This window comes from Scyliorhinus torazame, chromosome 9, assembly GCF_047496885.1.
Source record: "Scyliorhinus torazame isolate Kashiwa2021f chromosome 9, sScyTor2.1, whole genome shotgun sequence".
In the NCBI taxonomy this organism is placed as follows: domain Eukaryota; kingdom Metazoa; phylum Chordata; class Chondrichthyes; order Carcharhiniformes; family Scyliorhinidae; genus Scyliorhinus; species Scyliorhinus torazame.
In genome coordinates, this window is record NC_092715.1 from 211537229 (window position 1) to 211562291 (window position 25063).

The 25063-nt window shown below is 52.4% G+C and overlaps 1 non-coding gene across 1 annotated transcript; it reads right to left on the reverse strand.

The window, feature by feature from the left end:
* Positions 1–6022: 6022 nt before the first annotated feature.
* Positions 6023–6100, reverse strand: trnak-cuu (transfer RNA lysine (anticodon CUU)). The gene has a single exon. It is a non-coding gene; the product is annotated as a tRNA-Lys (tRNA).
* Positions 6101–25063: the final 18963 nt, after the last annotated feature.

The window sequence follows — 25063 nt, forward strand, 5'->3', positions numbered from 1 at the left end:
CCTGCCTTGATCCCGCCACTGGAATCATCGACAGGCGGGATCTCCTCAGGCTCCTCCCGGGGTCCCGGGCCAGCGGGAGGCGGTGGTGCAGTAGCCTGCTCTGCCCCCACCGCTTGGTCACCGGAAGGCCCTGCAAATAACTCCGGAAACAGGTCCGGGATGGTGGCAGAGGTGCCCGAAGAAAACGGTTGGGCCAGAGGGTCTTCCAAACCATAACCTGCTGAGAACCTAAGAAGCAGGAGGTTATCGCTGACCCCCTCCCCTGAGAAATTGAACAAATCTGGGGTGCTAAATTGTACTGGGTGGAACGGGCCCTCGAGGGTGCTAAATTGCCACTTAATTGGAAAAAAAAGAATTGGGGACTTCAAATTTGCAAAAAATATTTCTACCTTTAATTTAGCTGCAAAAACTATTTTCCTCCGAAGTCTCATGCAGTCGATTTACATATCTGCAACTGGCAAAGGAAACATGAGAGGAAGGTGCCTTGTAATCTCCTGACTATTTCCGAAGCATGTGCTGTGCTAATTTGTACTTGTTCGTGCAGTTTGAGATATTGACTCCCTCTGATTTTGGTCTGAACGAAGTTTGTAATTGAGACTAATTAACCTGAGTTCACAGGGTGAGAGGCTGAGCAAATTATTCAATTAAGAATATTGGTTTCTGTGGCTGACTGCTGCAGACAACTGATGAGTAGATTCTGTTCACAGTCTCTGGGTCACAACCATTGGTACTTCTGAGATCATCAACAATAACCAGGAATCAATGATTTAAGGTTTATCAAATTGTTTGAGTGTAAATAAGATGGCTGGACAAATATTAAATATCAAGGAACTTGATTACAATTTAATCTACTTTTATATCAAAGAAAGCCTAGGTAAATACAGATCCAGTTTAAGATTGTGCTCCCAACTTATGGGAGATTTCTTTGTTACATTTGTTTTATTTCAAAAGATTTCAGTGACAGTTGAACCTGAATGTTGAGTCATAGAATCATAGAATCCCTACAGGGCAGAAGGAGGCTATTTGGCCCATTGAGTCTGCACCGGCCCTTGGAAAAAGCACCCTACTTAAGCCCATATCTATCCCTATCCCTGTAACCCAACCTAACCTTTTGGACACTATGGGGCAATTAATCATGGCCAATCCATCTAACCTGCACATCTTTGGACTGTGGGAGGAAACTGGAGCACCCGGCGGAAACCCCCGCAGACACGGGGAGAAAGTGCAAACTCCACACAGTCACCCGAGACCAAATTGAACCCAGATCCCTGGAGCTGCGAGGCAGCAGTGCTAGCCACTGTGCCAGCATGTACTGGATAAAGTTTGGTAATGAACAGCACACTTTATAACCCTGTGACTCCATGTGCTCCAAAAGCAACCAAATCATAAAGTACAACTAGGGACATCTTGGGCAGAATGTTATCATCCTTGTAATGTGGGACAAGAGGAGAAAGTGTGATAAAATGGCATGGGCCCTTGGTGGGCTGGCCCACTAATGTCCTCCATGGCCGATTAATTTTACCAGAGGTGGACGGCGGGATGGATCAGCGACAGGCAGGAAATTAAGGCGTTAAACAGCATCAGCTATTTTCCTACCATTCTCTGATTTTCGCCAGCCCCGGGGACATATGGAGGCTCTAAGCCTCATGCACCTGATGGATGCAAGATCTGTATATTAGTAGTGGAAGGATCTGGCAGCCGTACTGTGATGCTGTCTGCAGACCCTGTCTTGAGGAGGAGCAATTGAATTTGTAGGCACTGCAGAGCATGAGACTCTTCAGTGGGCATGGGCATGCCCCCAGGACCACTGTAGCCAGTGGAGGAAGGACAAGGTTCTTGAGAGGCTCGTTGCAGTGGAGGCTTAATTTAGCTATTGGGTCAGTGCTTTCAGAGTTTCATACTTCACAGCGCCAGGGACCACGGTTCGATTCCAGCTTTGGGCGACTGCCTGTGTGAGTGCACTTTCTCCCAGTGTCGTTGTGGGTTTCCTCCGGGTGCATTGGTTTCCCCCCACAGTTCAAAGATGTGCAGGTTAGGTAGATTGGCCATTTTAAAGTTTCTCCCTAGTGTCCAAAGATGTGCAGGTTAGGTAGATAGGCCATGATCAATGCACGGGTTATGAGGATAGGGCTGGGGAGTGGGCCTAGATAGAGTGCTTTGTCAGAGAGTTGGTGCAGACTCGATGGGCCGAATGGCCTGCTTCTGCACTGTCAGGATTCTATTTCATTCATTTTTTTCATTCATTTTACGGGATGTGGGCTTCTCTGGTTAAGCCAGCATTTATTGTCCATCCCTAGATGCCCTTCAGAAGGTGGCAGCGAGTTGTCTTCTTGAACTGCTGCAGTCCCTGTGGTGTAGGTACACCCACTGTGCTGTTCGGATGGGAGTTCCAGGAATTTGACCCAGCGACAGTGAAGGAACGGTGATATATTTCCAAGTCAGCAGTTTGGAAGGTGCTGCCGAAGGAACATGCTGATTTACTGCAATCCATTTTGTAGATGGTACACACAGCTGCCGCTGTTCGTCGGTGGTGGAGGGTTTGAATGTTTTTTGGAAGGGGTAGCAAACAAGAGGGCTGCTTTGTCCTGGATGGTGTTGAGCTTCTTGAGTGTTGTTGGAGCTGCACTCATCCAGGCAAGTGGACAGTATCCCATTATATTTTAATCTTTATTATTGTCACAAGTAGGCTTACATTATCACTGCAATGAGGTTACTGGGAAAATCCCCTAGTCGCCACACTCCGGCGACTGTTCGGGTACACTGAAAGAGAATTCAGATTGTCCAATTCACCTAACAAGCGCGCATTTGGGGACTTGTGGGAGGAAACCGGAGCACCCGGAGAAAATCCACACAGACACGAGTTGAACGTGCAGACTCCGCACAGTGACCTAAGCCGGGAATCGAACTGGAACCCTGGCGCTAACCACCGTGCTACCGTGCCGCCATGCTCCTGACTTGTACCTTGTAGATGGTGGACAGGCTTTGGGGGGGTCAGGAAATGAGTTACTCGCCGTAGGATTCCTAGCCTTTGACCTGCTCTGGTAGCCACAGTATTAATGTGGCTAGTCCAGTTCAGTTTCTGATCAATGGTAACCCCCAGGATGTTCATTGTGGGGGGTTCAGCGATGGTAATGCCATCTTGTAGAAGATGGACATTGCCTGTCACTTGTGTGGTGCGACTGTAACTTGCCACTTGTCAGCCAAAGCCTGGATATTGTCCAAGTCTTGCTGCATTTGGACATGGACTACGTCTGTATCTTGTAGCCATCTGGGATGGCCACTTCCAGATTACAAAATGGACACTCTGCAAAGATTGCAGGGAAAGTGGACAATGCTGAGAAAACAAGCAGGTTCAGAGCCGCAGCTCCCAGACAAGACCAAATGGCCCATCTCCGGGAACAAAAGAGTAACATTTGAGTAACCGATACGAAGGCTGACACCCGGCACCAGAGGAGACCGAAACAAAGCAGGCCAATGGCCACCTAGGACATGCCCAGCCACCAGGGCACCCACCCCTTTATTGGATGAAATAAATAGGAATGATGAAGAAATGGCCCAATTGATTGGGGCCAAGTTCAAGGCCCGCCCAAAAGAGCGCGAAGCCCCTTTGGGTATAAGAAGGAGCCCCCAAGAGAGAATCGTTCTCTTGGACCCGGCTCTCACCGAGGAGAGACCCGCCCACCAGCTGCACCAGAAGCAAGTAAGTCCAAGGTCAACGCACGTTACCAGACAGATGACCTTAGCTGTTCCCCTGTACCAGTTCTACCCCAGCAGCCTCAGAGCCGAACAACGGCCATTGTTCCTCTGACTGAGTGGGCGCCGGAAGCTAAGTATAGGCTTTAGCAGTAGTGATAGTTTAGTCTGTAGAGTTTTGTGCATGAGTATGTTTAACTGTGTGTGTAAATAAATAAGCATTGACTTTGAACTAACTAACTGGTGTACCAAGTCTTTGATCAGTATTCGGTTTTGAACCTTGTGGCGGTATCGAAAGGTACCTGGCGACTCTAGAGCAAACGTAACTAGAATTAAGGAAGGCAACCATATTGACCGCCATATTCAGAGCCAACCAAAGAGAGCAATAATCTGAGGAGTCACAAATGGTGCTGAATATTGTGCAGTCACCTGTGAACATCCCCACTTCTGACCTTATGGAATGTGGCGACTAGCGGCTTTTCACTGTAACCTCATTGCAGTGTTAATGTAAGCCTACTTGTGACAATAAAAAAAATTATTATGCTGATGGAAGGGGGTCATTGATGAAGCAGCTGAAGATGGTTGGGCCTAGGACACTACCCTGAGGAACTCCTGCAGTGATGTCCTGGAGCTGAGAGGATTGACCTTCAACCACCACAGCCATCTTCCTTTGTGCCAGGTATGACTCCAACCAGCAGAGAGTTTTCCCCCCCGATTCCCATTGATTCCAGGTTTGCTGGGGGTACTTGATGCCATACTCAGTCAAATGCTGCCTTGAGGGTAATCACTCTCATCTCACCTCTGCCATTCAGGTCTTTTGTCCATGTTTGAACCAAGACTGTTCTGAGGTTTTGAGCTGAGTGACACGAGCGGAACCCAAATTAAATGCCCATGAGCAGGTTACTGCTGAGTAAGTGCCGCCTGATAGCACTGTTGATGACTCTTTCCCATCACTTGATGTTGGAGAGTAGGCTGATAGGGCAGTAATTGGCCAGTTCGATTTGGCCTGTTTCTTGTGTACAGGACACACCTGGGCAATATTCCACATTGCCGGGTAGATGCCAGTGTTGTAGTTGTTCTGCAACAGCTTGGCTAGGGGTACGGCAAGTTCTGGAGCAAAAGTCTTCAGTACCATTGCCGGAATATTGTCAGGGCCCAAAGCCTTTGCAGTCTCCAGTGCCTTCAGCCGTTTCTTGATATCAAGTGAAATGAATCATATTGGCTGAAGACTGACACCTGTGTTGTAGGAGACCTGTGGAGGAGACCGAGATGGAACATCCACTTGGCACTTCTGGTTGAAGATTGCTGCGAATACTTCAGTCTTGTCTTTTTCGCATGTGTGCTGGGCTCCTCCATTATTGAGGAGGGGGATATTTGTGGAGCCTCCTTCTCCAGTGAGTCACCCGATCATTATCCTGGGTCTCTCGATTACTTGTCCAGTGACAATCCCTCTACACCACCGCCTCCCCCTAATCCCCCTATGGATTCTATGGAATGAGGATGAGAGTAGCTCAGAGTTTAGATGAAGCCATCTGGAATGGCTGTGTGGTGGCCTGTGGTACATTCCAATGATCATCTGGAGACCCAGGTGCTCCCACTCTGTCAGTGACCCATCGCTGTAAAAAGGATTTTACAGATGCCACACATTATGAGGATGGCCAATGTATCAAGTTCATCAGGCCAGTCAGGTTTAAGAGAGCTATTGGTTTCATGTCCATGGCTGGATTTTCCCCAGTGCATCTGATCATTGACACAACTCATGTGTCCAACAAGTATTCCTCAGAACAACCTGGTGCCTATATGGACAGGAAGGGTCCCACTCAGGTCTGTGCGAGGCTCCTCAGACCAGACAGTACCAATTGCCTTAGCCCTTTGTGTCTAGCCACTGGGGGACAAGGGACATCTGCTGCAAGCAAAGCTGCTGATCCCTGTACACAACCCCAATGCACAGGCAGAAGACATATACAACTTCTGCCACATGACAAGAGGGCCACCTACCAGGCCATTGGCCTTTTGAAAATGAGAACATAGAACATACAGTACAGAAGGAGGCCATTCGGCCCATCGAGTCTGCACCGGCTTAAGCCCTCACTTCCAACCTACCCCAATAACCCCTAGCCTTTTTGGTCACGAAGGCCAATCCACCCAACCTGCACATCTTTGGACTGTGAGAGGAAACCGGAGCACCCGGAGGAAACCCACGCAGACATGGGGAGAACGTGCAGACTCCGCACAGACAGTGACCCAGCGGGGAATCGAACCTGGGACCCTGGCGCTGTGAAGCCACAGTGCTAGCCACTTGTGCTACCATGCTGCCGATAAATTAGTTCGCCCAACGGGGGGCTCGAACCCAACCCACGACCCTGGGATCAAGAGTCACATGCTCTACCGACTGAGCTAGCCGAGCCATTAAATTTAGAGTACCCAATTATTTTTTGTTTCTCCAATTAAGGGGCAATTTAGCGTGGCCAATGCACCTAACCTGCACATCTTTGGGTTGTGGGGGTGAAACCCACGCAGACATGCGGAGAATGTGCAAACTCCACTCGGACAGTGACCCAGGGCTGGGATTCGAACCTGGGTCCTCAGCAATGCAGTCCCAGTGCTATCCACTGCGCCACATGCCGCCCTGAGGTTCAGGGATTCCTTGATAGATTAGAGGGGAGCTCCTTCAATATGCACCCTTAATAGTACACCATAGCAATGACATCTGTTGTGTCAGAGCCAATTACCTGACTGCCCTGATGGGTTGTGAACTTCATATATTGGCCAGCCTGATGGTACATGGCTTCCATCATATGCTTTGTGCAAAAATCGGCCACTGCATCTGGTAATTCACAGGCGAGTAGTGCCGGAGGTAGAGGGACACACTGAGTGAACTTCATCCTCAGGGGAAGGGATGTCTCAATAGGTGTCAGTTAATGAAGGTGGTGCTGTGGGGTTCAGCTCACCAGGAAGTGGTATGCGTAGAAGGGAGACTCACGACTCTCTGATCAACATGTACTTTACATGAGGACAAGTGCAAAGGACCACCAATGATGTTCTCTCCCAGAGGCAGACTTGCTGACCTCTCAGAAAGGCCCCGATCATCTCTTTGTACCTGTCAAGACGATAGCTCATGAGGCATGTACAGACTGTCCATAGATCTGATTCCACGACCAGGATTTCTAGGGTGGCGGAATGTCCCTTCCCACCATCTGAAGAGTCGGTAGAGAAAACTGACTTCCTGATACTGACTTCTCTGCAGCCGTGTAATGCCCAACAAGTATTAATTGGCTTCCACCCCTCACTCAGGAGGAAGCCCTGTCTCAGAGAGCTGCTGTCCAATCTATTTCCTGCAGCACCAAAGGCTGGAGTGGTCAAGTGCAAGCACTCGCTGGAGCTGAAGTCCCAGGATTCCAGGACCAGGCTTTGGGGGTCTGAAGGCGGGAAGGTGAAGCCCGGTAGGGTGGGCCGAGGTGAGATATGGGGGTTTGGCTGGAGAGGTCGAGTGGGAGGTGGGGGCCCTTCAGAGATCAGACCTTAACCGGGGAGGGCAGCTGTTGTCAAAAGGGGGCTGCTGAGGGGGGTTTGCAGCTCTGTACTGCTCCCCATCCCCTCCACCATACCCCAACTCCACTCACCTGAGGCCTGAAGCCGGGTTAATTTACGGCTTCCCCCTTGCCCTGGTACACCTCCTGCCAGCCTGAAAACTGAGACTGTGTGCAAAACCAGGCCTAAGTTGTCAATAATTAGGCAATTAAGTGCTTCAATTGGGAAAAGGGACTTAGACCTTGCCTGTCTAAGCATAAAATTGTGGAGAGTTTGGGGCGGGTAGGAATCTAGTGAGATGAAATTTTACACTCAGCCCCCACCTACAAACCCACTGACGCGAGAACACCAAATTCTACCCCACAGCTGGTCATTGTCAACTGCTGCATAATAATAAACACCCAACTCATTATACATTGGATGTTAAGCCCTTTAATTCTCCTAAAAATTAAAGACTTCTGTGTCAATAATTCTTACCCAGTGAAAGCTTGGGTTTTAGTTCATGCTTATTTTTTTTTTTGCTTACAGTCATTTCTAAGCGGTGCTTGTCTGGAGTTGATGTGGAAACAGCCTGCTGTCTTTCCTGCTCCGGTGCACTAGATTGCCATGGTTTCCACTGGGTACCTGAGACCTACTGGCACCCAGTACATTTGGGCTTATTGTATCTGTGCAGGGGTTACTTCAGGGGTCACCAGACCGTCATGCAGAATTGGTGACACCTTAAAACTGTTGAGGACCTGCCTCCAGCTATTGAAGTGCCTTTGAAGGAGTCTTCATCCTATCCCTCTTCAGCTCTTTCAGGCCCCACATACACTCCCATGATAAGCTGGAGTGGTTCAGCTCCTGGCAATAGGGAGATGCATGGTAAGCCCAGCTCATCCAGCCATTATGCCATACATTTCAAAGATGAGGCCATGTGATGGAGGTCTGTGTGCAACTCAGCACCCACACAGTGTTAAACTCCATGTATTTCTCTCTGAGGGAGAGGATATTTTTCAAGGAGGACATCTGCTCACTTGACTGAGAAATAGTACGATTGATGGCATGGATCTCAATTGTTTGTTCATGTGTTGGGGGAGAATTTGTATTAGCTGTTTTTCACATGGGGCATCATTATAGCTCAGCTACAAAGACTCAGGCTCGATCGGAGTTGACATCAAGACATTGATTCAAGCTTGTATCAAGCTGTGTGGAGAGAAACCGAGAGGCAGTCTCAAGATGACCTTCGTTATGCACAAACATCGCATGGCTTATATACATTTCAAAAAGCTTGTTGTTCTTACCAATCGGTTTTAGACATTAACCACCATGACTCAATTGTTCTCTTTCTCCAATCGCAGTGACACATTTGTTCCTAATATTTTGAGGCCATGTTAACAGTTTTTGGTGTAGTGGCCAGTCCACCTGTTCTTTCTGCTATTTGTCCGTGTTTGGTGCTTATCTTGCTCAACTGACCTTACGTCTCATGTCTGTTGCTATGGTACCGTGGGTTGCATGCTTTTTCAACTCTCTCAATTCCGAATCTTCTGCCTCCTGCAGTGTCCTTATTCCCTTTCTAGTCCTCTGGCATTCTGTTCCTCTCTGTACTGCGTCAATAGTTTCTTGTTAAGTCATGCTAATACTTGTACATAGCTGCAATAAGTATTTTAACTAATTTAGTTAGCTTTCATATCTCATTAATGCTTTGGTTAATATATTATAGCTTATTTACCACTAATTTCCTTTCCCCTTCTTCAGCACGGCACTGTACTGCATGTGGAAACACTGACAAATGTTCACACATTCGTAGAAACAAATATATTCCATGCTGCTGCTGAAACATCTGCCACTTTGCTGATGACACCGAATGTTGGCCATCTGTTTGGATCACTCTGTGGAGGGGTGGTAGCCGCAGCTGTCACTGGTTCCATGACCCCCCTCCTCTTTGTCTGTGTTGTGTTCACCAGGTTGTGCCATCCTGTTCCACACATACAACAAAGCTCACCAAAGTGAGTGCGCCTGGGCCAGTGGAGGATGTATGTGATGAAGTGGCATACTTAAGATGGCGGATCCCCTGAGGTTTCCAGCAGTGCAGGAGCCCTCATTTTCCCCCAATCTGCTGCTGTACCTGCTGGACTGACATGGTTGGTGTGAAACAACTGCTCCTTCTGATTTCTGATTAACTACAACGTAAAGGGTTATGCAGGCAGTAGGTGTAAAAGGCACTGAAGAGTCCAATCAGCATCTTCACATTAAACAGCAGAGCAGGCTCGATGATCTGAATGGCCTACTCCTGTTCCTATGTTCCTTCAACAACTCCTGGTGTCTCCCCTTAACCAGGATCTTCCAGTGCTGTGAAAGACCCACAGAGATGCCACAGCTCACACGTGGTCTACGGAATGGGAGACACAAGAACCACTTGACTCAGTCTCTAGTGCATTAACAACTGCTTCATCGGCTGCCCTGAAATCACCCATTTAATGTCCACGGGCTGCTCCTCTATCAGTGTCAGCACAGTGCTGAATAACGCTCCACCTTATATTTTTCGTCAGTATTCACACAGGAAAAAGACCATGTTGTCGAGGAGAATACTGAGATTCAGGCTACTAGGCTAGAAGGGCTTGAGGTTCATAAGGAGGAGGTGTTAACAATTCTGGAAAGGGTGAAAATAGATAAGTCCCCTGGGCCGGATGGGATTTATCCTAGGATTCTCTGGGAAGCTAGGGAGGAGATTGCTGAGCCTTTGGCTTTGATCTTTCAGTCATCTTTGTCAACAGGAATAATGCCAGAAGACTGGAGGATAGCAAATGTTGTCCCCTTGTTCAAGAAGGGGAGTAGAGACAACCCCGGTAACTATAGACCAGTGAGCCTTATTTCTGTTGTGGGCAAAATCTTGGAAAGGTTTATAAGAGATAGGGTGTATAATCATCTGGAAAGGAATAATTTGATTCATAGTCAACACGGTTTTGTGAAGGGTAGGTCGTGCCTCACAAACCTTATTGAGTTCTTTGAGAAGGTGACCAAACAGGTGGATGAGGGGAAAGCAGTTGATGTGGTGTATATGGATTTCAGTAAAGTGTTTGATAAGGTTCCCCACGGTAGGCTACTGCAGAAAATACGGAAGCATGGGATTCAGGGAGATTTAGCAGTTTGGATCAGAAATTGGCTAGCTGGAAGAAGACAAAGGGTGGTGGTTGATGGGAAGTGTTCAGACTGGAGTCCAGTTACTAGTGGTGTACCACAAGGATCTGTTTTGGGGTCACTGCTGTTTGTCATTTTTATAAATGACCTGGAGGAGGGCGTAGAAGGATGGGTGAGTAAATTTGCAGATGACACTAAAGTCGGTGGAGTTGTGGACAGTGCGGAAGGATGTTACAAGTTACAGAGGGACATAGATAAGCTGCAGCGCTGGTCTGAGAGGTGGCAAATGGAGTTTAATGCAGAAAAGTGTGAGGTGATTCATTTTGGAATAACAGGAAGACAGAGTACTGGGCTAATGGTAAGATTCTTGGCAGTGTGGATGAGCAGAGAGATCTCGGTGTCCATGTACATGGATCCCTGAAAGTTCCCACTCAGGTTGAGAGGGTTGTTAAGAAGGAGTACGGTGTGTTAGCTTTTATTGGTAGAGGGATTGAGTTTTGGAGCCATGAGGTCATGTTGCAGCTGTACAAAACTCTGGTGCGGCCGCATTTGGAGTATTGCGTGCAATTCTGGTCGCCGCATTATAGGAAGGATGTGGAAGCATTGGAAAGGGTGCAGAGGAGATTTACCAGAATGTTGCCTGGTATGGAGGGAAGATCTGATGAGGAAAGGCTGAGGGACTTGAGGCTGTTTTCGTTAGAGAGAAGAAGGTTAAGAGGTGACTTAATTGAGGCATACAAGATGATCAGAGGATTGGATAGGATGGACAGTGAGAGCCTTTTTCCTCGGATGGTGATGTCTAGCACGAGGGGACATAGCTTTAAATTGAGGGGAGATAGATAGAGGACAGATGTCAGAGGTAGGTTCTTTACTCAGAGAGTAGTAAGGGTGTGGAATGCCCTGCCTGCAACAGTAGTGGACTTGCCAACGCTAAGGGTATTCAAATGGTCATTGGATAGACATATGGACGATAAGGGAATAGTGTAGATGGGCTTTAGAGTGGTTTCACAGGTCGGCGCAACATCGAGGGCCGAAGGGCCTGTACTGCGCTGTAATGTTCTATGTTCTATGTTCATGCTCCATCTATGCTGGTCACCCTGTGAGCAGCACGGTAGCACAAGTGGATAGGACTGTGGCTTCACAGCGCCAGGGTCCCAGGTTCGATTTCCCGCTGGGTCACTGTCTATGCGGTGTAGCCACCTGGGTTGGCCAACTCCCGACGTAAAATGGAGAACAGCAAAGGCTGCAGGGAAATTCAGCCAACAGAGGCAGAAACTAGCAGGCGCAAGTCACTGTGTATTAAACTCTGCAAAAGCCCAGACAGCATCGATACAAGCAGCCATCAGCATAATAATGTAGCAGCCATCTACATGCTAATGAGCGATCCCCAGGTACAATCGAAACATTTGGGATAAACAAAGCCAAGCCAGACTCCCCGGCACCAGCAGGAGCCAACACAAAAGAGGTTAACGGACACCTCAAGACCGCCCATCGATCAGGGAACCGCTCCAGTATTGGAGAGATCGAACCAAACGATTGGAACAAAGTCCAATCACTTGGGACCAGGTACAGGGTCCGCCCCGAAAGGCGGGAAGCCCCTGGGGACTATAAAGTGAAGACCCCAAGTTCAAATCGTGCTTCTTGACCGGGTCACTCAGCAACGCGAACCAACCCTTGACAGTGACCGGTTCAGCTGCCGCCAAGAGCCAGTAAGTCTTAAGTCAACGCTCGCTACGAGATAGGCACTCCTAGCTACCAGTCCGTACCAACTTTGAATCCCGCAGACTCAGACCCGGAACGAAAGGCCATTTGTTTCCCTGACCTGGTGGGCCAGTCCGAAGCTAAGTATAGGCCTGTTAGTTGTAGAAGTAGAATTTATGCATGAGTAACAATTTACTGTGTATAATAAATGTGCTTTGATTTGAACCTTACTAACTGGTTTATTGAGTTATTGATCATTACTTGAACTTGAACCTCGTGGTGGTATCATAAAGATACCTGGCGACTCGTGAGCAAAGGTTATAAAACAGAGCCAATTGAACCAACCAAAAATTAGCAACAGCGGAGTCTGCACGTTCTCCCGTGTCTGTGTGGGTTTCCTCATGGTGCTCCGGTTTGCTCCCATAGTCCAAAGACGTGCAGATTAGGTGGATTGGCCATGACAAATTGCCCTCAGTGACCAAAAAGGTTAGGAGGGGTTACTGGGTTATGGGGATAAGGTGGAAGTGAGGGCTTAAGTGGGTTGGTGCAGACTCGATGGGCCGAATGGCCTACTTCTGCACTGTATGTTCGATGTTTTAAACACTGAAGTACTGTAAATATACAGAACTGTGCTGCTGGTATGGAACAGTGAGTTGACCAATTTTGCCATCTAAATGCAGCATTCACCCATCACTGAGCATGGGATTCAGGCACGGGTGAGCTGAGTGTCTCAATGTAGATGGCAATGTCTGGTGTTGCCCCGTGCAAGGATTTGCCACCTGGCATGATCTTTCATGGGTGCATTTTAATTCAATTTGGGATTTCAGTTTGCAATTCCAAATGCCATTTACCTTTCCAGACCACAGCAGGCCACTAAATCCCGGCTTAGATTAATTGTTCCCGCCAGCGGAGAATTGGGACTGGTTTCTGCTGGCGCTGGGATGGGGCCAGTATGCAAGTTTCTCTCCTTAACCATGCAAATATATGTGTTAAGATATCGAACCAGATCCCAGCATTTGTTAGGATATCAGACCAGAACCACAAACAATTTTTCTTAATTTGCAAAACTGTGAGGAAAGCTACCTCACCCCAGGAGGTATGTCTCTGACCAATAGGTATCTTTCATGTTAAAACACACTTTAAGTTAACCACAGTCTTAACCACATTAGCATCAAAGCACCTCGGTGTGGCTAGGGACCTAATGGAGTTCTCAGCACCCGAGAAGGTGAAATTTGTCCGAAGGGGAGCAAGTGATGGGTTCCACAAGAGTTGGGGTGTGTTCATTTTGCATTTTGGCGAGCTGGTTACCGTTGACCATTAAGTGGGGGAGGGTGTCTTCTTGTGTAGGGGGTTTAATGTGTTGGGTATGTTTTTTGTTATTGTTAAATGTAAAATATTAAAAATTGGGAAAAAAAATAAAATTTTTAAAACAAAGAAAATAGCTTTGCAATTATAGGTTCTTAAAAACAGGGGAAAACTTAAACATACTGGGCTGGATTCTCCTTTTCAGGGACTATGCCCCCATGCCGTCGTGAAAACTGTGGCCTTTTACGCCAGAAAAACCGGCGTCAAAAGGCCACAGATTCACAGGCCTGCAGAGGTTTATCACGGAGCCGTCGTGGAGCTCGCAGCTCCAGGTACGGCCTCCCGCACTTCCGGGTCAGAGGCCACGCACGCGCACGACGGCGGCCTCCAGCAGCTGCGCCATGCTCCGTGGCGGACTCAGACCGCAGAGCTGGACCGCCAAAATAGTGTCCTCGATCGGCCGTGCGCCCAAACCCAGACCACCCGCTCAAAAGTACCCCAGTCCCGTATGAGGGTCCACCTGCCCTCCGATCGGCCCGCCCCCGACCATGGCGGCTGCGGACTGAGTCTGCAGTGCCACGAGAGTATCCCGAACGGCAGGACGATGAGTGGGCCACGCCGTCGGGACTTCGGCCGGTTGGGGGCAGAGAATAGCGGGGCAGGCCTCTGGCAATGGTCAGGTGCGGCGTAATCCCCGGGTATGCTGCTTTTCGGGGGCTGGAGATTTGAGGAACCTCAAATCCGTCCTGGCGCCAGACGTGATTTCAGCGTCGGGGTGCTGAGAATGCAGTCCATCTATACCCACTACCAACTCCAATTAAGTAACCAAATATAGTTCAAATACCACTTATAAATGAAGATTAAAGCACTACCGGCAGAATTCTCCACACCAGATACTAAGGCCTCGATTCTCTGGAAAGATTTATATTTTTTAGAAATTTAGAGTACCCAATACATTTTTTCCAATTAAGGGGCAATTTAGCGTGGCCAATCCACCTAGCCTGCACATCTTTGGGATGTGGAGGTGAAACCCACACAAACATGGGGCGAATGTGTAAACTCCACACGGACAGTGACGCAGAGCCGGGCTGGAAAGATTTCTAAGTGTGGTAGCGAGCGGGAATTGCGGCGAGCTTCCCGGCGCTCGGCCGTTAATTGTTCCACTTAATGAGGCACCACAGGCTTCCCGCCGCAAATGAAGGCTTGCCAGCCATTTCACCGGCACTCGCTCACCAGCCCCCTGCTAATAAGGTTGAGCAGCACTTAAACAGCTCTTGCACAGCCAACCCCAGCCAGCTCGTAACAATGGTGCCCAAGAGACCGACCCCAAGATTCAGGGATGCAGACCTGGCCAGGCTCCTAGACGCAGTGGAGGCCAGGAGGGATGTCATGTTCCCCCGAGGGTCTCAGAGGGTCAGTCACAGGGCAGCCAGTGCTGCCTGGGATGAAATGGCAGTGGCTATGAGCACCGCGTGTGTGACCAGGAGGACTGGCCTCCAGTGCCGGAATAAGTTCACCGGGCAGCACATGTGAGTTGACACCAACAGAGACCTTTCCGCCTCCACGCGAGCATCCACCCCACACATCTCCATGTGACCCACAACCCTCCCTCCACTCCCCTCTCCCTTCAACACTCCAAACCACCCTCCACCCCCCTCTCCCTTCAACGCCCCCCCACCCTCCCGCAACCCTTCCTTCACAACCCCTTCCCACCACTGTGAACCACGCGTGTGCTAATGATGCCCTCTCTGTGACTCCTTGGGAAAAGCTCTCACACAGACGTTGGGAGAGGGTCCAGACTGGCGGTGGGATGCAGGACATAAGAATCCTCGCCTCTTTCGATGAGCGGGCTCTGGAGGTGACTGGTGTGGCCAAGGACAGGGCAGTCACCAACAGGCGCCACAGAGATGAGGAACCACTGGGCTCCAGCCAAAGGATCTGACAAACATGAGTGGCTGTTGCCTTACTGACTGACCCATCCCTCCCACTGACCACATGTCCATTCTCCCACAGGTCCTCCAGCCGATGGTGCCGGCCTATCCTAGGTGGCCCCCTCTCCACCCTCCCAGGACAACAACTTGTAGGAGAGCTCCGAGGAAGACACGATCGATGCGTCACTGCTGTCATCCCGACCCTCCACCAGCGCAGGTACAGGCACCTCGGTGGGCAATGTTAGTGGTCAGGCTTCTGGGGCACAATCTGCTGAGCACCACACTGCGGCTGATGCACATCCGGTCGATGCAGGAACCCCCAGGCGAGGTCGGAGATCTGCTAGATCCCAAAACCCAGCAGGGACGCAGCCTGATGCTAAGAGGTAATCCTGAAGCTGATGGAGATGATAGAGAGTGGTCAGGACATTCAGAGGGAGATGTCAGCGACACTCCAGCAGATCCATGGCCAAGTGGAGGAGTCCCTGAGGTTACGGCCATAGGAAATGATGCCGGCATTGTGTGGCACCGAGGAAACCCTGCTAGGGTGGCGACCGCAGTGGGGACTCTGGTGCACGACGTCCGCACCATTAGTGATGGTGTCCAAGGCGTCGCGCAGTCGGTGACAGCCGTGGCTGAGGGTCTCGGCAGAATGTCTGCCTCACTGGGGGATGTCACCTAGTACCAGGCTGACCTTAATGAGGTTCTGCGGGACATGTCCCCCTCTCAGATGGGCATGGCCGAGGCGTTGCAGAGGTTGTCCCAGTCCCAGTCGCATTTCCCAGTCACTGAGGAGCGTCGCCGAGGGCGTCGACACAATGGTGCTGACCGTGGGGAACCGCCAGGGCTGGCAGAGCCAGATGATGCAGGGGCAGCCAGGGCTCGAACCGGCTGCCCCTCCATCCCAAGGTGAACCCCAGGGCCCTGTGGGCACTGAGCGGGAGGAGGGGGCACTGAATGCCAACCCGGACCCGTCCCATGGAGTGGTGACGGTGGCCACCAGCTCCCCCGGGTTCTGCGCTTCTGATGAGGCCTCGTCTCGCAGCCAGCACCCAGAACAGGACGGCACAGCCCGGCCCCAGAGGATGTACGCCAGGGGCACCGAAGGTCAGGGACGAGGTAAGCAGCTGGCTGCCTCCACATCTGAAGTGCATATCGGGAACACACCTAGACGTAATGGTGGAGTTAGGAAGACAAAGCACATCAAAGATTACTGAAGGCACCGGAGGAGGGGGGAGGGGGTGTGGGCAAGGTAGGGGGTGAGGGGTGGTGGGAGAGGAGGGGTGGGGGCACAATCAGGAGAGTGGGGAATTGTTACACACAATAAACATCCTTGTGCACAACCAGTATGATGCCTCTGCCACTTTCTTCCGCAATGCAGGCCGACCCCCAAACCCTTGGCCCATCTCTCCAGGTATTGCCCCCACCCCCCTCCTGGGCACACCGCATGCAGGTGATGGGTGTGAGCGAGCACTCAGCAGACAGTCAGGGGTCAGACTATGGAATAAGGAGCGCCGGCTGTCAGCTCTCTGCGGGTTATCATCACGCCCCTCCCCTCGACAGTGATCCGCTCACGCTGCTGGCACAGTCCCACCACCCTGCAGTGATGTAACATATACCCTGGGAGGGTGGGAAATGGGGGAGAGGGGGTGAGTCAAGTTGCGGTGATGGACCAGGCCAGGTCTAAGTGAATCGGACGAGTATGAGGACCTCCCTGGCCCTCCGGGCTTGCCGGACCCTCACTGCTGCTGCCTGTCCTGCAGCCTCCGGCTGGTCTTCCGATTCCTCCCTGGGTCCGCCCTCCAGCCCCTGATGGTACGGTGCCTCCTCATGATCCTCGTCCTCGTACCCCTCCTACTCGTCCTCGCCCTCCTCCTCGGAAGTGGCCACATGTTCCTCATCACCAACCTCCAGCTCGCCGCCCTGCTGCTGTGTGACGTTGTGGAGGACAAAGCAAACCACAGCAATGCGGGCGACCCTCCGGAGGGTGTACTGCACGTCACCACCAGAGCGGTCGAGGCAGCGGAACCGCATCTTGAGGAGTCCGTTGCGCCGCTCAATGACACCCCAGGCGGCCACATGGGCCTCGTTCTACCGGCTCTCTGTTTTGGTCTCTGGCCTCCGTACTGGCATCATAAGCCAGGTCCTGAGTGGGTATCCCCCAAGAGCCAGCCGCCCATCCTGGGATGGCCATTGAAGAAGCCGGGAATGACCGACATCCCCAGGATTTAGCTGTCATGGAAATTCCCCTGGAAGTTGGCACACGCTTGCATGATCTCTATCTGGTAGTCACATACGAGCTGTGTGTTCAGGGAGTGGAACCCCTTTCTGTTAACATAGGGCACCCTCAGATGGCCTGGTGAGCACAGGGCGACGTTGGTGGCATCTATTACCCCAGGACCTAGAGCATCCCAACAATGGCAGAGAATCCTGCTGCCCGGGCATGTTGCTGGGCTTGGTCTGTGTCAAAGATGATGTAATTTTCCACCGGGCAAACAGGGCATCCATGACTAGTTCGATGCACCTGTGGGCTGTGGCTTACGAGATACCACACAGGTCCCAGTTTGAGCCCTGGCATGATCCCGAGGTGTAAAGGTTCAGGGCTGCAGTAACCTTGATGGTCACTGGGAGCGGGTGTCCTCCTCCGCCACTTGGTGCCAAGTCAGCAAGGACATGGTACAGGTGCCACACCATCTCCTTGTTGAGGCGGAGCCTCCAGACGCAGGCGCTATTGTCATCATTTCAAGCCACCAGCGACGCCTGTACACCCTGGGCCGCCGCGGGACTCTCCCTCTGGGTCCCTCCCTGGCCTGATGGGCGGCCGGGTTCTCAGCGCATGGGGTGGAGTCCGGCACCTGGTCCCCTGCCTCAAGCATCTGCAGATGCTGCTGCTGCCGCCATCTCCGGCGCCTGGCCGCCCGGACTAGCAGCAGCATCACTAGGGCAACTTTTGCGTCCAATATCCCTGCCATAGCGTTGAAAATCTGTAAGGCATTGATAGAGGGCGTTAGACTGACAAAGAGTGGTGGCTCCCAACACAGGACCCTCCATTCCCTCATTGTTCACCCCCTCCAACCCCTACAAGGAATGTCCTGGCCTCGCACACCCGGCCCTCACTGGACCCTAGACCCTCTACCCCAGACACCTGCACATAATGTCACCTGGACGTGACGCTGGTCCCCTCCCCGTGGCACTCATCCACGCTGCGGCCATGAATATGTCCCCGGAGCTGTGTCCCATCGCCTGGGTGTTCAGATGTTGGCTGCTGCGTGTGTGGTGTTGCCTCCTGCAGTGTTCAGGCACAGTGTCCAGGCAGCAAGGTGTGATTGGTACACTAGACATTGACTCCCACATACTTCATGGCCCGCCCACCCACGGGAATCTACTTGGGTTGTGTGAAGTGCTCACTTAACCACGATTGCCAATTCCCTATTAGCAATAACCTTCAGTCGCACGGCCAGAGGCCTCGGCAGTTGGTGGGGGTGGTCAGTGGAGCAGATGGGCAGGGACAAGGGTTGCCCCTGGAATGGGTACACACGATCCAGCGGTTGGCATGATGGTGCCGTGCGTGGTCGCCCCCACGATGGCCTCACCCCCACCCTCCCATGACGGCCCACCCCTTTGGAGAGGTCCCACCTCCCCCCCCCCCCGGAGTTCCCCCCACAACCCAAGTGGATTCCCGTGGGTGGGCGGGCCATGTAGCATGTGGGAGTCATTGCCATCAAGGAGAGTGGCACCCTGTTTCACGGACTCCGAGCCTTAGACCTTTTATATGTAGTGGAGGAGAGGCGGGCCACCCTATCCCCCAGGGTGGGAAGGGGGCTGCCACATGCCACCGTGCACCAGGCCTGGGCGGAGTTGCAGGAGGTCATAAGTGCCGAGGGCCACTCCACTGGGACCAGCCAGCAGAGCCGCAAGAAACTGCAAAATCTCCAGCGTGAGTAGCAGCACCGTGCCCCTGGCACTAACTCCCGTCCCACACAACCATAATCCCAACCTTCCCCCACCCGGGGGGGGCGACCGAACCCCCATCTGCCAGCACCCATACTGGCAGCTATGGCCAGGTACCCTTGCCACGAAGGCCACCAGCTACCCACCCCTTGTGCAGCATGTGTCCGACTGGCTAAAACTATGTGTTTCCTGTCTCTTTCCCACCCACCCTCAGGAGAATGCGAATCGGAGGGTGACCACCTGACCTGCTGCCCCCATCGCAGCAGAGCAGTGGCCCCTGGACCAGATCGGTGGGCCCGGGGAGTGGGCAGGCAGTCACCGAGGCAGATGTCAGTAACTGGCGAGCAAACGAGACTCCATGGCATGTGCGTTACCACCCCCAGCCCACACCCCACAGCCTCCTCCACCATCCCCACACTGCCTGTCTACCCCCACCTCCCCCACACTTCTCCCTCCACCACCTCCACACTCTCCACCAGAAGGTGGTGGCACAGTCGCAGCGTGATGTGACTCAGTTCCAGAGGGAGGTGGCCCACTCCCTGTGCTCCATGGCTGCGACCATCGAGACTCTGTTTGGGGTGGGCGTGGGCCTCCAGGACTGGCAGCGCCAGGTGGCGGGGACGCATGAGGGGTTAGCACCGTCCCATGGAGTAACCCGGGGGCCATTGGGCCCCCCAAGGGAGGAGAGGGGTTGATGGGGCATGGTAGCACAGCATTTAGCACAGTTGCTTCACAGCTCCAGGGTCCCAGGTTTGATTCCTGGCTTGGGTCACTGTCTGTGTGGAGTTTGCACTTCCTCCTTGTGTCTGCGTGGGTTTCCTCCGGGTGCTCCGGTTTCCTCCCACAGTCCAAAGATGTCCAGGTTAGGTGGATTGGCCATGCTAAATTGCCCTTAGTGTCCAAAAAAAAAAGGTTGGGTTGGGTGGGGTTACTGGGTTACGGGGATAGGGTGCAGGTGTGGGCTTAGGTAGTGTGCTCTTTCCAAGGGCCGGTAGAGACTCAAGGGCCGAATGACCTCCTTCTGCACTGTAAGTTGATGATTCAATGCTGGTAACTCGGCAGGTGTCAGAACAGCCCAGTGCCTTGGACCCCCCCCCCCTTTCCCTTGTGCATCTGGTGGGCAGCGGGCAGAACACGGGGCACCATACCACCTGGGACACCTGAGTAGCAACCGGGCCCATCCAGGCCCAATCACCCCAGAAGACGGCTGCCAAACACGACCCAGGTGGCAGGGCAAGAATCGCAGCCTGCATTCCTGATGTACCAGCAGGGGATCCACCTCGGTGCTGCATTAGGGCCTGTAAGGCCAGAAAAGTAGACACCAGTTAGCTTGGCATGAATGAAGGGCACAGTATAGTGTTAGGGGCTAGGGCACATTTGTTCACATTAAAAACCTGTGTACAATGTTATAATCTGCCTCGGTGTTCTGTCAGAAGGCTGTGGGGGTGGGCTGGTCTGGGCTGGCCGCAGAGGGGGCGCAGCAGGTGTGGGGGAGAATGGGCGAACGTTGTGGGCGGGCTTGGCCCAGGGACCACAGTTCAGCCAGTGCTCATTGCTCCAGTGTTCCACACCCATCCCACTCCCACCGCCCCCCCCTCCCCACGCCCCCCACCTCTGGCAGCCCAGGGATCCGATGGGACCGTGTGATGGAATGGCCAGCTCGCACGCAGGGACCACCCAGGTGGATGGAGGAAAGTCCTACCATGGGCATTGTCAAATGATGCGGCGCACCGCAGCTCATCACAGAGCGGGGTTTTCATCATCCTCCATCCCATGGACCAGATCCGCTGAGACTTCCAAACCAGGGCCGGACACCGATGCAAGGCAGGTAGCTATCATGGAAAGGGGTTGCAAGAAGGTGTGGGAGGAGGGCTTTGCCCATGGAGGGGGTTCATGGGAGGCAGTGGTCAGCCGGGGAAGAGATGGGATGTTCGGGCCCTTGGCTAGTCCCCCTAGTCGGGGAACCCATGCGCGTTGGCTCTGGCGCACACATTGCTCGACCCCATGTCCTGTCCATCCATGCCCTCCGGCGCATCCTCCTTGTCGGACGAGTACTGCCATTCATCTCCCTCCTCCCTCTGCTGCACAATATTGTGGAGGATGCAGCAGGCTGCCACGATGTGGGAGACTCTCCTAGCGCGATACTGGGGGGGCCCTCCAGAGTGGTCCAGGCACCTAAACTGCATCTTCAGTATGCCAAATCACCGTTCGATCATGCCCCAGGTTGCGGCATGGATGTCGTTGTCGCCGGCCTTCACATCAGGATGTGGCCACCAGATAGGTGTCATCAGCCACCACCACAGTGGATAACCCCTGTCACCCAGGAGCTAACCCCTTAGCCAAGGGGGCCACCTCGAAGATGTCAGGAACCGTTGAGCGTGCCAGGATGAAGGTGCCCTTATCATGGGAGTGTCCCTTTAAGGAATGTTTTTGGCTTATCACATGGCTTCAGGGATGTCATTGTGTGGGTGGAGCTGGGCTGTGGCTCTGTGAGTTTTTACTTTCATTTTGGGTTGGGAGCTGGCTCGCTTTGAGTTTGAACTGGTTTGCACTGCACAGGTTTAAAAGAAGTGTCTCTCTACCTTCATTTTAAAAGCTGTTTTCAGACTACTTGATAACTTAAAAGAGATAATTGCTTTCTGGAAGGAATTACAACCTGCTGTTTGAAAAGGGAAGCAGAATATCAATAACAAGTCTGAAAGACAGTAATTGTACCGTGTGCCGGGCCACACCTTAGAAAAGGGGTTTTTGGTTTATGGGATCTTGTCATTGAATTGGAACAGTATTAAGGGTTACACATAGATTACTGGAGTTGTGTGGGGTTTTTTATGTTTGTAGTTGATACAAATGCTGACAGTATGTGTTTATAAAAATGTTAACTAAATTTGTAGAATTAAGTTTTTTTTGATTAAAAGCACCTAAGACCTCTATTGAATAATCCCCGAAAGACAGACTCTTGTACTCATCGTAACCAAAATCAATAAAGAGTTGTAGGTCAGGTGAACTCCATGATTTACTTTGGGATTTCTAAAGCCTGGCTCATAACATCCTGCACACTGCCCGGGAATCGGGCGCATACGTGCATAATGCTCAACTCATGGTCACACACCAACTGCACGTTCATCGAGTGGAACCCCTTTCGGTTTGTGTTATGGCCTGGTGCTCAAGGGGGGATTTACATCCCCTCTATCACCCCCTAGACCTGGCCCATCACAGCGATGATGGCGAACACCACTCCCGGACAACTTGGTGGGCTCAGTCCATATTGAATTTGATACACTGTAGCGACTGGGCATATAGGGCCTCCATCATGGCACGGATGCACCTGTACACCAAGCTCTGTGAGATCCCAGACAGGTCCCTACTCAGCACCTGGAAAGACAACGTGGTGTAAATATTCAGGTCGACTGTCACCTTGAGAACCACCGGGAGCGGTTGTCCTCCCCAATTCCCCCGCGGTGCCAGGTGCACCATCATCTGACAGATATGTCGCACTGTCCCCCTGCTCAACTGGAGTCTTCGACGGCATGCCCGGTGCGGCAGGTCCTCGAATGGCGGGTGCTGCTGGTACACACAAGGCCTCATGTGCCACCTCCTTTGCACCTCATGCTCCTCGGCCTGTTGGCCGACCGAATCTCCATCCTCACTCGCTGCCTCCTGTTCCTCTGGGGCGGGCTCCACCGGTGCAGCTTCCTGGATGAGCAGCACCAGCTCGTCCAGCCTCAGTGCATCCCCCAGGGCTGCAGCGACAACGATGAAGGCCACAATTCCTGGTTAAATTCCAAAGTCCAAAGCAGGGGGTGTACGTCAGACACTGTGGTGGCGTGGTATGTACCCCTGTGCTCAAACCATGGTCCACCGTGCTGCAATGCAGCCCCTGCCCCCACATATTCCCCTCCCCCTCCCCACCCCCAGCCATTCCCCCTGGCACGCTGCCCCCTGACCCTGTCGGTGCCTGGCACCGTGGGACTTCTGGCCATGGTGCCTACCCCTACAAAGGAGTACCGGTGGCTGGTGCGACCGTGCCAACGGTACGCACCACGGTTGGCGTCCAGCACCCCGCTGCAGGGGCTACTGTGGGTATTGCCCCAATGGTGGGTAGTGGTCAGTTGGGGTGGCAGCTTTGGTGGGGGGGGTCTGGGGTGTGGGGCTAGTGGGTGGGGGCACCCATATGGTCTGCACCACCAGGGGCCATGGTGGGCGGTAAGTGGGGAGCGAGGCTCGAAGGATGCCTTGCAGGCCGCGGCAATGGCGGTCCGTGCCTGGACACACCGGTCCTGTGGGGGATACCCTGACGCCATAGTCCATCCCCTGCACCCCCCCGTCACTCCCCCTGATGCCCCCCCCCACCCCCCCCACCTCACCAGACCTGCCAGTGGCAGGTCCGGCAGCTTCTGCGTGTCCTACATTCTCTCTCTCCCTCGCCAGCCACAGCGCCCGTTACCCGATTTGTAAAACCACAAACGCGGTTTGGAAGCCCCCCCCGGCGGTGGCGGAGCGTCGCAGAGGCTCCGGAGAATACCATGGAGCGTCGCAGAGGCTCCGGAGAATAGCACGGAGCGTCGCAGAGGCTCCGGAGAATACCATGGAGCGTCGCAGAGGCTCCGGAGAATACCATGGAGCGTCGCAGAGGCTCCGGAGAATAGCACGGAGCGTCGCAGAGGCTCCGGAGAATACCATGGAGCGTCTCAGAGGCTCCGGAGAATACCATGGAGCGTCTCAGAGGCTCCGGAGAATAGCACGGAGCGTCGCAGAGGCTCCGGAGAATACCATGGAGCGTCTCAGAGGCTCCGGAGAATAGCACGGAGCGTCGCAGAGGCTCCGGAGAATACCACGGAGCGTCGCAGAGGCTCCGGAGAATACCAGGTCAGGCCTGCTCATGATATACTCATGGCATTTACTGTACGTGCGGACTAGAATGCATTGACGCCGCTGTCGAGGCGCCGGAGCTTTGAAAACTGGCGTGCGCAAGGTCCCCATCATGATTCCGGCTTTTCTCCTGCTGTTTGACATGACGCAGTAATAATACAACAACAACAGCTGCCTCCAGGGTTAACTAGGGTTTGAATGACCTTATTTCCAGTATGGTTTAGCTCAGGTGGCTGGACGGCTGGTTAATGGTGCGGAGCGGTGCCAACAACACAGGTTTAAGTCTTGTACTGGCTGATGTTATCCATGAGGTTATCCCTGCTTTCTCAACTTTGTCCCTTGCCTTAAGTGTGGTGACCCTCAGGTGAAATCACCACCAGTCAGCTCTGTCTCAAAGGGGAGAGTGGCCAAGGATCCTCTGGTGACCTTCATTCACGATCGTCTGTGGTGTAAACATTAGTTCAATAATTCCTTGAATATACCATATTGATGATGTGCCCTCAGTGCCATTGGATTGGGTAATCAGTCTTCCTGATGCATTAGTCGATGGCAGGTAATGGCATTTCTCTAGTACCATTGTTCCCTGATAGCACTCAATCAATATACAAACCCTTTTGATGAGTCACTGTTATTGCTGGACGTCCAAATTAATCTCTTGTCGCCCAGCTCTGTGCTTGGCTTTGTAATTCTATAGTTCCAATGATGAGGCAAAAACATGTCCATGGGTTTGAAATTATATTCCATAAATTTCCCAGTTGGAGGGAGTTCTGAACCTATAACCTGAATCTTTGATTGGCCAGCCCCCTCCCTCACCTGTCATAAATTAGCTGTCCCTCATAAAATTACTGAGTACCAGCTGTCCACCCATGCGAGCGACAAATCTGTATATGCCCCCCGATGTTGGGGAATTCGCCTGATTGTGATTCGGTCTTCCTGGCTGACCCAGGGTTGCGAACTCTGGTCGG